A 16,095-nucleotide genomic window follows, 5' to 3' on the forward strand; every position below is an offset into this window, starting at 1 on the left:
CCGGTCAGCGACACTATGTATCTGAACTACGCAGGTACTTCATCTATCCCTTACTATAGTGTATTTAAATTATGAGGTATTCCCACGAGTAGCGCGTATATACCATTGCATTTCCCTATGTACATAAAGTACTTAACCTGAAATATCCAGGGCGGCCTTCTCGCTGAGTAATAAACGTACGTATAAAAACCTAATGATTGATGCCTTAGAAGTGAGACCCCATATCAACCATGTGAGAGATTTCAGCATCTTAAAGGAGAGACCACCTAGGTAATGAAATTGAATAAGAATATTTAACATAATCAAGTATCATTATTATTTGTATATAAACAGTGAAGCTTCTCTTATTGGATTACGTAGTTAGGGGCACAGCTAAGATTACTCAAGTGTGTCTCTTTTAATAATGGAAAGCAAGGGAAAATGTTTAAATAACTGAGGAGAAAGTGCTGCCGTTATAATGATATCTGCAAATGGTAAAGGAAGGAAGGAAGGACTATGGAATATAATATAAACTGGTAGGCCCCTTTCTCACATCCTATATTCCGGCTTATACTCTGTGGAACGTGAAAGATCCGTCACACTATTCTAAAAGAGCAGGGCACGTAGTTATCGATGTTGTGGTCAGGCGTGAATTCTCCAGCCTAAATATACTAAAGTTCAAAACCAGTCTTTGTAGTTCAGCAGAAATCCGCAAGCGCAAATGTGATCGGTACTCCGTACCATTACGCACAAAGACGTGCAATGGACAATGTGTAATAACATAAATTGGACCGGCAACATATTAACATCTTACTATAAGTCACATGAGATAACGTCGTGGGCGTAGGAAAAGGAGCTCTCACATGTGGTCAAGGCACCGAAATTTCTCTCCCTCACCGCCTGTGGAGGGTAGTTTTTGTGAGATCAGGGTCAGTAAAACGATCCGAGGGTCGAAATCTCGGGCTGCATATGCATCATCAGGGTGAGACGCTGTGGCAACTGGTCCTGAGACACTGCCACTAGTAATGGTTCCACTTTTGTTATCCTGTCTTCAGGCATTTAGTTTGCGCATGCTCAAGTTCCTTAGAGCTCCGAATTTACCACTTGTGAAATGCAATCACCGAATTTCAATAACACATCGATTCCGTTATGTTTGTGGGGTATGAGAGAACGGAGTGATCTTCTCACTTAGCTGTACAACTTATTCAATTGTCGCTGAATTAAAGGACACTCGGGTGGCTCCAATGGGATTCGAACCCATGCCCTCTGCGATGGCGGTGCAATGCTCCACTATGAAGCCACACAGTTAAGAGAAGGTCAATTTGTTGGGTAAAGCATTGCACCTGTAACGCAGAGGTCATAGTTCGAATCCCGTTGGAGACACCTGAATTTGCCTATAAAGAAACAATTGCTTAAAACTATCTAGCGAAGCGCTGAGTTCTCTCATTCGTGTATAACCCGCAAATGTACATTCACTTCATTTGTAGGGTATGTTGCTCGATGAAAGTCCTAGTTGAAAGAAACAAAGGAATTGGTTGCACAAAATCCCAGTTTAAATCAAACGTCTTTATGGCAAACGGTGCAGCACTTTTCGGTTTGTCGCTCTTGGTCAACAAAACTTTTTCAGATAAACCAAAAATTCTGGAATTTTATTTTGAAAAATTTCTGTTGCATTCGATTTTTAACCCTCTTTCAATCAAAATGATTTCCGTTCAAGCCCGGATTCTTGAAGAATACTTGCAGCTGCTTTTAAAGTAGCTTATCTAACTGCTATGATCTTTCTAACTTTCATTTCATTTTCTACGTTGTCGTCACTGTTAATCTATTTTCATGACTACGTAAGCCATTGTAGCCACCATTATTTCATTCATTTATACTCAATCTTTATGTCCAACACTGCCCAGTTTACCACGGAACGGGGCAAGGGGGCACTGGGTACGAAAACGATCCAAACGCATCAAGAACAAAACTTCTCGTTCGATATTTGCGCTGGTCATGTCTGAGAAGGGAACTAAACCAGATTTTTGGCAATCAACCTCTAATAGTACTATCCGAGAACGATGTAAGTACATTTTAAATCAAGAACTCCTCAGCGATGTGAAGTTCTTTGTTCGCGATCATCGTTCTGAGGGCGGAAGTGCAAACAAGCCGATTTTGTTTTGGCGATCAGCAGCCCAGTGTTTTATGCCATGTTTTACGGTGATATGGCAGAGCGGGGAAATACTGTGGAGATCTCTGATTGTGACTACGAGAGTCTGATGGAGTTATTTCGTTTTATTTATTGCGATGAGGCGAACTTGACTCCGGACAATGTGATGCAGCTGATGTATTTGGCAAAGAAATACATGCTGCCTTCCCTGGCCGACAAATGCTCCACTTTCCTTCAAGAAAACCTGGACGGATCAAACGTGTTCAATGTCTTACCGCACGCGCAGAAATACGAAGAGAAAGGTCTGCTTGATCGCTGTTGGAAGGTGATCGACGAAGAAACGGAAGAAGCTGTGAAATCCGATGGTTTTGTGACAATCGATGGGTCAACATTGGAGAAATTAGTGGAGCGAGACACTTTGAGGATTAACGAAGTGGAGTTGTTCAGAGCTATTGATCGCTGGGCTGTCAAGGAATGCCAGAAGAAAGGGCTTGCAGCAAAAGGATCTGAGAAAAGAAGAATCCTTGGAGAACGGATCGTGAAGGGAATACGTTTTCCTCTGATGTCACAGAAAGAGTTTGCAAGTGTTGTCCTCGACTGTGCAATTCTCACTACCAAAGAGTGTTTCTGTAAAGATTGCGTATCGATGGCCAACGAATCACACAGATTAAACTAAACACAACAGTAAACTTTACTTCACTCGCATGGCACATAAAAGAGCATGGTTTCACATTTCCCATGGGTCTAAGTAAGCCCGCGATTTCTGTAAACTTCCGGTATGAAAACTAGAGTTATTTCCGGTTAAAAGGTTATCAATACATTACATCCCTTCCTTTCTTTGGAAACAGAATATAGTGAAAGGAAAATGTCAACAAAACACATAGTACGAAAAACCGCTCCACATGGACTGCGCAACTAGAAGGATACTGTCCAGTTCTACTAATCCTTAAACTTAAACGAAGTCTACCAAAGTTCAACACAGGTTCAATGCGTCAACAGAGTCTACTTGATAGAGTACATAATCCTTGTATTTCTCCGGCATTCTGATTGTCCGGCTGGGTCGTGATGTTACTGTACTTTCTTCCAAGGTACTTGGGGCAACCGCTGGGCTTACAGCCTCTCCAACTGCTGAGCTAACAGCCTTTTCACTTACATTTTCTGTTAACTCCTGTGTATCCTCTGGTGGGTTGTAACGTTTAACAAAAGAACTGTTCCGCCTGTATTCCACGCCCTTTTTCGACCGAACAGTCACCTCACGGCCTTCCTTAGTTTGCACTGTGTATGGTTCACTCTCAAAATTTGCTTCAAGCTTACCAGACGTTTTCGTGTTCTTTAGTAAAACTTGGTCTCCAGGCATCACAGGATTTTCTACAGCACCTCGTCTGTTATCAGCATATGCCTTGTGGATCAACTTGTGATTCCAGTCATTGTCTCTTACACCCTCATTCAACAGGTTATTAGCTCTCTTCAGCTCTGGAAATTTAGTTTTCAATTCTCTACCGAACATGAGGAAAGCAGGAGTAACTCCTGTGCTTACTTGTGGTGTGCTCCTGTACGCGAGCAGAAACTTATTAAGTTCTCCCCGCCACTCTTTTCCTTCAACGTGAGCCACTTTCAAAGCCTTTAGAAGCGTTCTATTCTGTCTCTCGACGTGCCCATTGGCCTGCGGCCACAGCGGAGGAGATGTCCGGTGTTCTATTCCGTGGTCTGAGAGGAACATCTTAAACTCCTCGCAGCAAAACTGAGGACCATTGTCGGACTTGAGAGTAAAAGGATATCCATATCTTGAAAATATCTGTGCCAGTACATCTACCACTTTCTTGGACGTGGTCGACCTCATGATTTCCACCTCATAGAATCTGCTGAAATAGTCCACGACTACCAACAAACTTTCTCCCGTCGGAAGAGGACCCATCAAGTCTATGGCTATATCCTGCCAAGGACCGGTAGGTGGTTCCACTCTTTTCATTGGCTCTGGAGGCTGTAACTCCCCTACAACCTGACATCCATGACAAGACTTGCAGACTCGTTCGGCGTCTAAGTCCATTTTTGGCCACCAGACCTTTGTTCTGAGGCGTGCCTTCATCTTTACGATGCCCTGGTGACCCTCATGAGCAAGACGTAGGACCTCTCCCCTTAGAGCCTCCGGTATGACAATTCGAGTGCCACGTAAGACAAGTTTTCCTAACACGCATAGCTCGTTCCTGACACACAAATACGCAGACATCCTACATTGAGACCAGTCCCCACTTAAAATGTACTGTCTCAGGCTAACCATCTCTGGATCGCTCTCAGACACTTCTTCCACTTGTTTAGCCGAGAGTGCCACTGGTAGGCTTCCTTGAGCGACTGCCATAACAAAGTCAATCTCCTCTCCGCTTGTGTCTTTGGGGTTGACTTGATTAAGCCTCGAAAGTGCGTCGGCAATGTTTGCTTTTCCGGGACGGTAAACGACCTTGTAATCGTAACCCTGTAACCTTAGAACCCATCGTTCTATACGCGCCGATGGTTTAGAGAGCCTGCCAAAAATGCACTCAAGCGGTTTGTGGTCGGTTTCTAGTTCAAACTGGCGTCCGTATACATAAATGTTAAACCTTTCACAGGCCCATACCAGGGCTAATGCCTCTTTTTCCGTCTGGCTGTACCTTCGCTCTACTTCCGTGAGGTTCCTGGATGCATACGAGATTGCTCGCCACTCCCCATCTTGAAGTTGAGTCAACACCGCACCCAAACCGTGTGGACCTGCATCGGCAATGATTCGTGTATTGCAGTCCCCTCTGAAGTATGCAAGTGTGCTGGCCCCTGCAGCAAGCTCTTTTAGCTTCTGAAACGACCTTTCCTGTGCTTCACCCCAAACGAAAGGCTCATTCTTCCTCAGGAGACTCCTAAGCGGCTCTGCTTCTTGCGCGAAGTTGGGGAGAAATTTTGCAGAATACTGCACCAGCTGAACGAATGATCTGACCTCTGCAGCATCTTTCGGAGGACTTGCATTCATAATGGCAGCTACTTTCTCTTCACTGGGCGTAACACCTTGGCTGCTCAGATCATGACCGTAAAAGGTTAGCTTGGGAAGGCGAAACTGACATTTCGTTCCATTCAGAGTTAATCCTTTTTCTCCCAACCGCTTTAAAACAGTATGCAAATTCCTGTCGTGCTCTTCAATACCACAACCATGTACAATGAGATCATCTGCCAAGTTAGCCACACCCTTACACCCCTGCAAAACATCAGCAACTATTTTCTGGTACTTTTCGGGCGCTGATGTTATTCCAAACATCAAACGTTTGTATCGGTACAAGCCACGGTGTGTAACAAATGTTGTAATATCGCGCGATTTTTCATCCAGTTCCACTCGGTGAAACCGGCGTTTCAGATCAAGTTTTGAGAACACAGTTGAACCGTTAAGATCATATAACACTTCCTCAAGCGTGGGGATGGGGTGTCTCTCCCTCTCTATTGCCATATTCGCCCTGCGCATGTCCACACAAATCCGGATATCACCGTCTGCCTTTGGGACCACAACCAATGGCGACACCCATTCAGTAGGTTTGTGTGACACCTCTTCGATGATGTCCTTGGCTAACAACTCGTCCAACTTCTCGTCAACCTTGCTTCTCAGTCCAAATGGTAGCCTCCGTACCGGTTGTGCGACAGGTGTGACATCATCTCTTACATGAAGCTTCAGCTGGAAATCCCTCAGCTTCCCAACTCCTGTGAAAACTTCTGCGTACTTCTCACGAATATCAGCACCATTGCCCTCTGTCATTAACGAACATATTTCTTCTTTCATGGGACCAACCCTCAACACTTCCAATTTCTCCGCTGTGTTCTTTCCCAGTAGAGATCGGCCTGGACCCTTAACAACTGTGAATTCATCAACACACGACTTGCCATTGGCCCCGCACACAATTTCAGACACAAATGTTCCAATCACTTCAATAGGCTCCTTTTGACCATAGGCAAACAACTTTTTGCTTGATTTCTTGGAATCACACTGTACATTCTCTTTCTTCATCGCTTCCCAGGTCGTCTGGTCAATCACATTGCACGACGCGCCAGAATCAATAAGTACTGCACGTAACACAACTCCTCCAACCTTCAAATCAACTTCGCTACCACCTACCAACTCACCAGCTCCCACTGCAAACGCATAGTAATTTTGGGCACCAGTAGCTGAATTTTCTGACACTTGATATGCTCTGCCCCTGGAGGCTTTCCTTTTTTCAGAATCTTGAGAAGGAGCTTTGCGTTCCTTCGTTTTGCAACAAATAGCAAAATGCCCAACCTCCCCACACGAATTACACTTTTGGTTGCGAGCTGGACAATTCCGATCACGTGCGATGTGGTCACTGTAATTACAACGGAAACATCTCATCACCTTTGCACCATGACAACCACCAGAATGTTTACCAGACTTATTTCCTCTACCTCTGCCTTGAGCGGTCTCTTTACCTTTCCCCGTATTTTGAGGTCTGCCGAACGAGACAGCATTCACCTGGCCTGACAAGCTTAACTGATCCATGGCCTTGACCTGCATATTTACTGCCTCATGTACACGAGCTAGGTCTTGCAAATCCTTCAGGGTTGCGTTTGATTTTTCCAGGAACTTACGGCGGAGTCTGGAGTCCCTGCACCTCTCAATAAGCTGATCCCTTATCGCTTCATCAACTTTTTCAAACTCGCAGGTGATCGCTTTCTGTCGCAGCCGACAAACGAACTGATCAACCGACTCACCCGAAGTTTGCTCCATTTGCCTAAACTGATGCCTTTCGAACGGAACATTCAACTGGGGCGAAAAAAAACCATCCAGCAACACCATACTCTCATCGAAAGATACGATATCCGTTCCGGGCACTAACGTGTAGTAGAGTTCCTGCAAGTTCAATCCTCCGGTATGTAACAGCAACGCGGTTTTCTGTTCATCCTTCGTTATCCCTTTAGCCACCAAATACAAATTAAATGAGCGCTTCCACAACTTCCAACGAACGGCGAGAGTGTTCGGGTCTTCCTTCGGGTTGAAGGGAGGAAGACTGGCCACATCAAGAAGAGGAACAAACGCGGTAACTGGCTGTGTTTGTGTTGTCGAAGGTGTACTCGAAGTCGAAGGTGCACTGCTTGTCATTATCCTCCTGACAAAATACTCAGATCCTCTACGCAAATGACGCCCAAAATATCCCCGACCTCACAAAACGAATCCCATCCTCGTCGCCAATGTAAAGATTGCGTATCGATGGCCAACGAATCACACAGATTAAACTAAACACAACAGTAAACTTTACTTCACTCGCATGGCACATAAAAGAGCATGGTTTCACATTTCCCATGGGTCTAAGTAAGCCCGCGATTTCTGTAAACTTCCGGTATGAAAACTAGAGTTATTTCCGGTTAAAAGGTTATCAATACATTACAGTTTCGAAATGGTTAAATATTTCAGCGGTGCACCACTGACCACCCCATTGGGATTTATGAGAGCGCAAAGAGCTGGACAACATAGCATTGTGTCTCGGTTTGGATCCATTGGTCGAGGCAACTGGGGTTATTCCGGTCGTGGCCCCGATGTTATAGGTATCTCCGTTGATAAACCTATCAAGTTGCATGCCGTCCGTTTCTTTGGGAGCGAGAGCAATACGTATTCAGTGACACTGATCGTTCAGCGCAGTGGTGATATTTCAACTTCAAAAACAATGGGAAATTTCTCATCTGAACTCATACGGAGTGAATTGGGAGATTATTATGGGTTCAACGTCTTCTTTCAATGTCCAATTCTTTTAGTAAAGAACGCCTCCTGTTATTTAACTGCCACTATAAGTGGCACCAATTCCAGTTACGGTGACCTTGGCCAGTCCACGGTACAAAAGTGTGGAGTAATATTTAATTTTTTGAAACGTACTGGCTCGACTGATGTTCGGCGGGGGCAATTCTCGGAATTTTTGTTTACTCCGGTTTCATAAGTGTAATTTTTTGGACCATTACGCAATGTCGAATGTCAATTTAAATAGACCTCTAGATAGCATGTAGAAGGAGCGTGACAAGAAGAAAATCGGGTTTCCGTTTAAAACACGCACGAATAGAGAAATTTAATGGTTTAAACGTAATGCTCTTCTTCAGTTCGCTTAGTTAGTTGCCGACGTCCATCTCTGTAACGAGTGAAACAACAATTTTCTTTCGTCAGGGACAATTTAAATTAACTACGGAGGTTGTAGGGACGAGAATGGTGTCACTCATTCTCGTATTTCAATCATAACTAACTATTACAAGAACCAGTCCTTGTAAATTACTTGAAATATCAGCGAGCAAAGGAATTCCATGTGGCATATGAAATTTGTACTCTTCGTTTTCGTAATATATACTTGGTACTCATTGGCGAAGAATAAACGTGAAATTAATCAAATTCATACAACACTAGAAATGCTTATCCTTTCCGTTTACGCCACCGTAGATCCAATATCGAACAGTTTTCCGTTTTCCATCAAGTCCTTTAATTCACTTAAAGTCCTGATATTGCTGGCTCACTTTTTCACGCGTCCTTTCAAAGAAGTTCTTTTTAGCGAAAATTATCTTCTTTAGAGACTACTTACCAGTAGTACGTGTACGTGTTTCAACTCTTGTATGTAAGGTTGGAGGTTTCTTTGAGGTTTCCTCGCTATCATTATGCTTGTATTTTTAATGAAGGTCTGTAAACTTCTTCAGTCTTATATGATACAGTGAATTGTTAGCAAACTAAAATAGTCTAAATTTAATCCCCTGAAAAAATTGGAAAGCAATGTAGTAATGTGCACAGGCGCGTGGCGTGGTTATTTTTTCAAGTACGCACAAGTACATATGATCTAGAAACCTAAGTAAACTAAGCGAAAAATACTGCGTTCTTTATTTCTTGTTCGAAATAGTTGTGTTAATACAAGCAAAGAACAAAGCGTCTTGCCCTTATTTTGAGCAAACTTGGCGCAAACAAAACATTGTTTTGGTTGTGTTAGCGTGACTGGAATAGTCAACAACGTTCTCGGAACGTCGCTCGTTTGCAACTTCGACTTTTTGTTGCACGCTGACCAAACAACACTGCATTGTTTAGTGAAAAAAAAAGTCGATGCAAAACTAAGTGAGAACATGGTATAGCTTTTGTTAATTTAGTTTTTAGAATTTAATCAAAGTGGTGTTTTCATAACGAAATCTTGGTTGCGTACAAGTAAAATGTTAAAAATAGAAACAACTGCTTAAAATTTCAAAAAATTCTGTTCAAGTACGCACGTGCGTATTTGCGTATAGGACGCTACGCGCCTGGTGCATGTCTGCAATGTCCTTGCGAGTTGATGCTATTTACACGCACGCTTTTGCAATTATTTTTCATTCTTGGTATTAATACGCTATTTAGCTCGATATAGAGTGTGTTAACCTGAATGCCATTTTTTCCATTCTGTGCCGTAGTTCAGGCACTGTACAAGTCACAATCAACTCAATCATTTCCCCTTAATAGTGTTGCATGATGCTTAAAGGAAGTTACTTAATTTGGCGAAATCACGTAACAAATAAAACTATTATTTACAATCAAGTAGTCGTTCAGTTTTGGAATTTCTGATAATTGCATCTCTCGAGCTTGTAGACAGCAAGCTAGTAGTAAATGCAAACTTAACTGTAGATCCGAGACTTGTCACATCTCAAAAGAAAAGAATATAGCAAAAATATACAAGAGATTCGAAACGATATTTAGAGATCGAGACTCTCTCTCTTTATGCTTGGGTGCAGGGATGGCGCAGTGGTGAGAGCACTCGCCTCCCACCAATGTGGCCCGGGTTCGATTCCCAGACTCGGCGTCATGTGTGGGTTGCGTTTGTTGGTTCTCTACTCTGCACTGGGTTACTCCGGTTTCCCCTCTCCACAAAAACCAACATTTGGCTTGATTTGCTTTCACTGTTAATTTCAGTTTACAGTGTCAATTAGTGCTCCAGCGCTAGAACGACTAGACACTGGCCGTTTTTATGCTAGAGACGTTAAAGTCGTCAAGACGCATTTGACGTCTGAGACGTTAAAGCCGTCTGGTATAAAAACGGGACGCATAAAAGTAGATAAACTAACGGACAAAAACAAGATTTTTCTAAAAAAAATGACTAGGTTCTATTATCGGAAGACACTGGGCACGAGCAAACTCGGCACCAAATAAACGTTAACACACGAATATATGAGCAAATAAACGTGGCGGAATTGCAGCTTCTCAAATTTATGTCTCGACGTCGCCTGGAAGGACAGATGCAAATATTTTTTTGTGACAGAAATCAGTCTAGAAATCAGCATTTTCTGGCGATGGACGAGGAACTAGATTTAGCCTCGGCGCATGGCTTGTTTGTCTTGTCGACCAAGAGAGCAAGGAAGGAACGAAGTGCAGATTAACAAAGGACTCAGGGCTAAATGCGTCCAAGTTAGGGCGTCCCGTTTTTATACTAGACGCATTTAACGTCTGAGACGTTTAAGTCGTCTGTTAAGTGCGTCTCAACGACGCACTTAAAACAAGACGTTAAAGTCGTCAGACGTTAAATGCGTCTGTCTTATTTCTCGTTTTTATACTAGACGTTAAAGTCGTCTTGAGACGACTTTAACGTCTCAGACGACTTTAACGTCTCTAGCATAAAAACGGCCACTTAAATAAAGCTTCTTTCCTTTCCTTTGCAATTCAAGCAGTCGACCTACATGCGCTTCTAAGCTATGCGGTCCTGTGCCAAAGTACGAAAGTTGGTTGTTCTAAATCAAGTTTCGTTCATCTTGAAAAGGAAGCTGCTGACTTTTAGTCACGTCATCAGCCTTCTTTTTTTCACCGAAACCAAGGTAGCGTTTGCATATTTCAACCGCCCAGAGGAATCGTTGGGGCATAAATATGGACATTGGGACGTCATGTGAAGGCCTTTGTAGCCGTGGAAAGGATAGAACTCCTCTGGACATTGTTAATATACCTGAAAGACGTCTATTTTAGCCGCGGAAAGAAGCCTGCTTGTTTATTTTTGCACATATCAGTTTTATCTATTACTGAAGCAGGTTTGTAATCGGATGTTTGGTTTCTTTATTATTTTGATATTCGTGTTGCACAATACAAATTAGTGAAGGAAAGAGAGTACTTCGGGCACTGAAGTATATTATTCTAGAAAATTCAGTAATACATCAGCTCAAACTGTTACCTAAATTAAAAACCATAAACAAACAAAGAAAGGTGTGTGAAACGTAGCCCAACTGAAAGGCTATTTGGTTTCATTATTTATTTTGGTGTTCTCGTTCCACAATTGCAATTTATATTATTCTAGAAATTAAGGAATATATTAGCCGAAAGTGTTATCTTAATTAGAAACCATCAAAAAGCAAACAAAGCAGTGAATCTTGTCCTAATATAAAGGGCGCAAGATAATGACTGGCTTACTGGACATGTTGTCCCCGGATATCACTGACTGTTTCGTTTCTTCATTTACTTTGATTATCTCGTTTCACTATTTGTGAAGAAAAGAGAATCCACCAAGCTTTAACGTACGATGATTATTCCAGAAAATTAATCACCAAGGTTCCCGAGGAAATACCGTTAAAAATTAATAACCTAAAACAACACTCTTTGAATGAACCTGTAGGTATCCACCACTTTTTTCAAACGGAGGTCGCCATCACATTCTCTATTTATTACAAATATGGATGACGTGTGGTTAATTTCTCTCCAAATTTGATCCTTTTGAATAATTGTGACCTCTTAAGATACTCTCAAAGATCTAGTTACTTGTGTATGTTGGAATTATCAATGTTGCCACACAAAGTAAGCCAAGAATTGACTTAACTGAACTTTCTTTCAAGATAGATTGTGAATTGTTTGGTTTTTTTGCTTTGTATTGTTTGGGAGTTGCGTCGAAGAAGTTCATTCTAAATAGCATTTTTTACTGTCAACTTTAAAACTTAAAACGTCTTTATATACATAAAAGTTTATGATGAAATTTGGGCTCTACATCACGTCATTGCGTGAAGTCAAAAATGAAAAGTTATCATTGGAATTACGCTTGGAAACTCAATCTGATTCAAATTGTGCCAGATTTAATCCTTTTTTTGTTTGCTTCTTTTGTTTGGTTTTTTTTTTTTTATTGATTATCTTCTTTTTTTTCCAGTCGCTCTTGGAATTTTACCTATCGTGAAACGACAAGGCAAATAGTTTGAATTATTGTTTAATCGAAAATATAGTTCGGAACATAACTTTTCACTTTTGGTTTGACTTGATAATTATCATTTATGTGGCCTTTAAACATCGTCTGACACTTTCGTAATTTGTTTTCCAAGTTTTAGAATTTCTTTCTCATAAATTTGAAGAGCTTTTCAGCGTTTGATTTCCCATTTAACAAAATCTCACTTTCAGACTTTTTTGCTGTTTACAATTCTTCATGGGTTGCTGGCGGTACAACATGATGTCTTGGTTGAAGGAGGTATGTTACAGGGTTAAAGTTGTATGTACACAGATATTAAACGTCCATGGCTAGTTTTACTCAAGATTTTACTAGGTCCGACAACTCGAAATTGAAACTAATTTGATTCGCACAAAAGCTAAACCTAAAATGACTTAAGCAAGTGCAATTAACGGGCAGTCTGGCTCAATACATTATAAACAAGAAGTAAAGAAATAAGAAAGTTCGTGAACAAATAATACAGAATGAGGAGGGAAGTATTTTTTAGTCACCAAGCCGTTAAGCTTTGACGTCTTAATTTATCTTCATTTGCTGTTTGACTCGTGTAACATCAGGAAAGTAAACACAATGCCAACGGTCATTTTTTTATAGTGTATAAGTCGTGTAAGAAAACTTGAAAAAGAGAAGATTGAAGCCTTGTGTAACATAATTTATTTCCTGACGTCTTTGTTTCCATCATCATAAATTATTCATCCAACACTAAAGTCGAGTAAATATCGTTACTACAGACAAGACGTTGCATACCGATAAAGATTCAGTTTGGTAGAAAATGAATTTACTAAGTCCCCCTTTAACCAATTTACCGGAAAGGCACCCGACAATCGAAACGAAGAGGAATGTCTAAATTACATTCTCACCTTGTTGACCTCACACTCTATGAGCAAATTTGCCACAAGGTATTTAATTATTTATTTCCTTTTTCTTAGTCGGTAGTTTGTGACAATGATGTAGTTAAAAGAAGAACGCTGAGGCTGTCAGTTTGCGAAATCTATGCCGGGTTGAGGCTTTCGAAATTATATGCATGGAAAGATAAAAGCAATTATAAAAAGGGAATTAAAAGACACCCTTCCTCTCTTATTTCCCTCTCCTCTTTCTTCCTACACTCTGAGAGACCGTCACAGCCCTTGAATAGACTTCATTCGACTGAAGCTTTGCTTTAAGCTTGGCGGACGACTAATGTTTTAGGCACCGAGTTTTTGGCGAGCTATTCTTTGTGACCTTATGAAATGGCCTAAAAACTACTTTCACTTGTCGCAAGTTATCATATTGAAGTAGATCCCACGAGACAGTATAAAAGTTTCAACTTTTTTTCTTCAGAGAGCCGCATGAACCGCTTAGAAAATGCTGCGTCAGCTTCATTTTATCCGAGTGGCGTGAACTATGTAATCCGTATTAGATTGCGCTTGCTAAATACAGCGAAAGATTGGTTTCAGTCACGGGATAAGCCGTCATGTTTTATACAAGTACAAGGAAGGGTTACGTTTTTGCAAACGTTGGCCGTGTAGTAACAGACTTAACTATTAGAGTGGAATGTGAAGTGCTAGTTTCTACCCATATAGACCAATCCATTTAAGCGTTAGCCCTACCAATGGAATTGGTTCTACACAAGGACACAGAAAAACTCTGACCAGGGTGGGAATTGAACCCACGACCTTCATCATCCTCATCATCATTTATTTGCCTTAATGTGTATAACAAATTTGTAAAAAAGCATACAGCAGGTTGTTAAGCGAGGAGATCTCAGGAAACCACCAGGCTTATAGGAGAGGCCACCTCGACATCACAATATTAAACAAAATAGGGGCTGCGAAGGAGTGCGGCAGAAACTAACCCAGAAACTATTTTAATAAAAACTCTAGCACTTTGTTCTTAAACATAGGAAAGCTTGACAAATTGGTAATAGAGGCAGGAAGACAGTTCCAGACCCTAGGTCCTTGGTAAAGATTTGTGAATTTCTTAATGTTCGTGCGACAGGAATGCACATGATAATTACCGGCTGTTGTGTTATAAACAGATTGAAGAAAAGTGGAGGCAGCAGATTATTGTGGTAGCGGAACATGAATTTAGCAATGTCGAGGGTATTGATTTGAAAGATGTCTAAAATTTTCAGTTTAGAAAAAAGACGAGCAGTATGTGCTCGATATTCTGAATTTGTAACAGCTCGCACCACTCGCTTTTGTAGATAAATAAATTCTATTTAAATTAGATACGTAAGTGGACGACCACGTAGAGTTACAATAAGGAATGTATGGATAAATTAATGTATGGTACAGCATGAGTTTGGTCTTACAGGATAAGTAGAAACGCGTCCTGGATAAAATACCAACTGATTTAGCGAGTTGTTTACAGACAAAGTTTATGTGATATTTCCAAGTAAGGTGTTCGTCTAGATACACCCCAAGAAATTTAGTTACATTGTTTTAAATTAGAGATTGACCTCCAAAGGAGAGAGAAAAACTGTGATTAACTTTCCTCTGACTCGGACTAAATATAACATAATTTCTCTTTTGGACATTAATCGAGAGCTTATTGCATCTTAACCAAACATCAATATTTAGTAACTCTTTATGAAGCACATTCTCCAAGTAGTTGGGATTAGAGTGTGAAAGAAAGATACTAGTGTCGTCAGCAAAAAGCAGAGGTTCAGTCAATTTGGAAGCTCTAGGAAGATCATTTATGTATAATATGAAGAATAAAGGGCCCAGGATGGATCCTTGAGGAACTCCACACTTAATGGTCTGCGTTGGAGAACATGTTTGATTAATTTGGACAAATTGCCGGCGGCATGAAAAGTAGCTTTTAATCCACTGCAGAGCCACATCACGGATACCATAGTGCTCCAGCTTGGTAAATAAAATTTGATGGTCAAGAGTGTCAAAAGCTTTGGAGAGATCTAGGAAAACATCTACAGTAGTTTCACGCTGGTCAATTGCCAAGGAGATTTTATTTATCAGATGAATTAGAGCATGAGAAGTTGAATAGTTTTTTCGAAATCCGAACTGGCAGCGGTATAATATATTATATTGTTCGACGAATTCAGTCATGCGATTATACATTATTATACACGTGTTAGATCAGTGCTGAAAATTCCACCCTAATAATTGCGTCATGTTTTATGTCTTTTATAACCGAACGAAACAAAAGGCGTTCGTGTATAATTAAAGTCCACCTTTGGAACACTAACAAAATGTAAAACGCCCTATAGTTCAAATGTGGGCAGAGGGCGGATTTGATACCTCGCCCAAGTCGGCTCAATTTGCTCGTCTAATCGCAAGCCACCATGTGTTTAGCTTTGTTTTCACACATTTATCTTCACATAAAAGAAAACTAAAAAACCATTGCATAACTTGCAAATTCAAGCTTTGGTGTGAAACAATTCTCAAGTTACCTCACCAATAACTAAACAATAAGTGATTAATTTTCCGTTAGGCTGTTTCCATAACTCAGCTGGTGTTGCAGGCCCTAGTATTATTCCTGATAGTCAGATGACAGCCCCAACTTATTTTTCCGGTGGATATGCGCCACATTTCGGTCGAATTAACGATCGATACTAGGGGAGACGGCTGGTCAACGAATCACTCTAAAGACCCTTCTTACTGGCTTCAGGTGGATTTTGAAAGAACTGCTCAAGCATGTGCAAAGATATGCCTAACTCATTGAATTTCAACGACTAGCAATGCTTCATGATAATTCAAGACGAATTTTTCGGACGAGTTCATTTCCTGAATTCAATTTGGGTTTCCAAAGCCACTTTTGTTATGCAGGAATGTGCTT

General features: G+C 41.1%; 2 protein-coding genes and 1 pseudogene across 2 annotated transcripts in view; all 3 read left to right on the top strand.

Annotated features, from left to right (window-relative positions):
* The window catches only part of LOC138052247 (serine/threonine-protein kinase/endoribonuclease IRE2-like), a 413,063-nt gene that overhangs the window by 261,752 nt on the left and 135,216 nt on the right, over positions 1-16,095 (top strand). The window lies entirely within an intron of this gene.
* Positions 1-16,095, top strand: part of LOC138052255 (BTB/POZ domain-containing protein 6-like) — a 246,290-nt gene that overhangs the window by 6,067 nt on the left and 224,128 nt on the right. The gene's annotated exons all lie outside the window — the stretch shown is intronic.
* Positions 1,946-3,579, top strand: LOC138052274 (BTB/POZ domain-containing protein 6-like; annotated as a pseudogene).

Source organism: Montipora capricornis, chromosome 6 (genome assembly GCF_036669925.1).
Source record: "Montipora capricornis isolate CH-2021 chromosome 6, ASM3666992v2, whole genome shotgun sequence".
Classification (NCBI taxonomy): Eukaryota; Metazoa; Cnidaria; class Anthozoa; order Scleractinia; family Acroporidae; genus Montipora; species Montipora capricornis.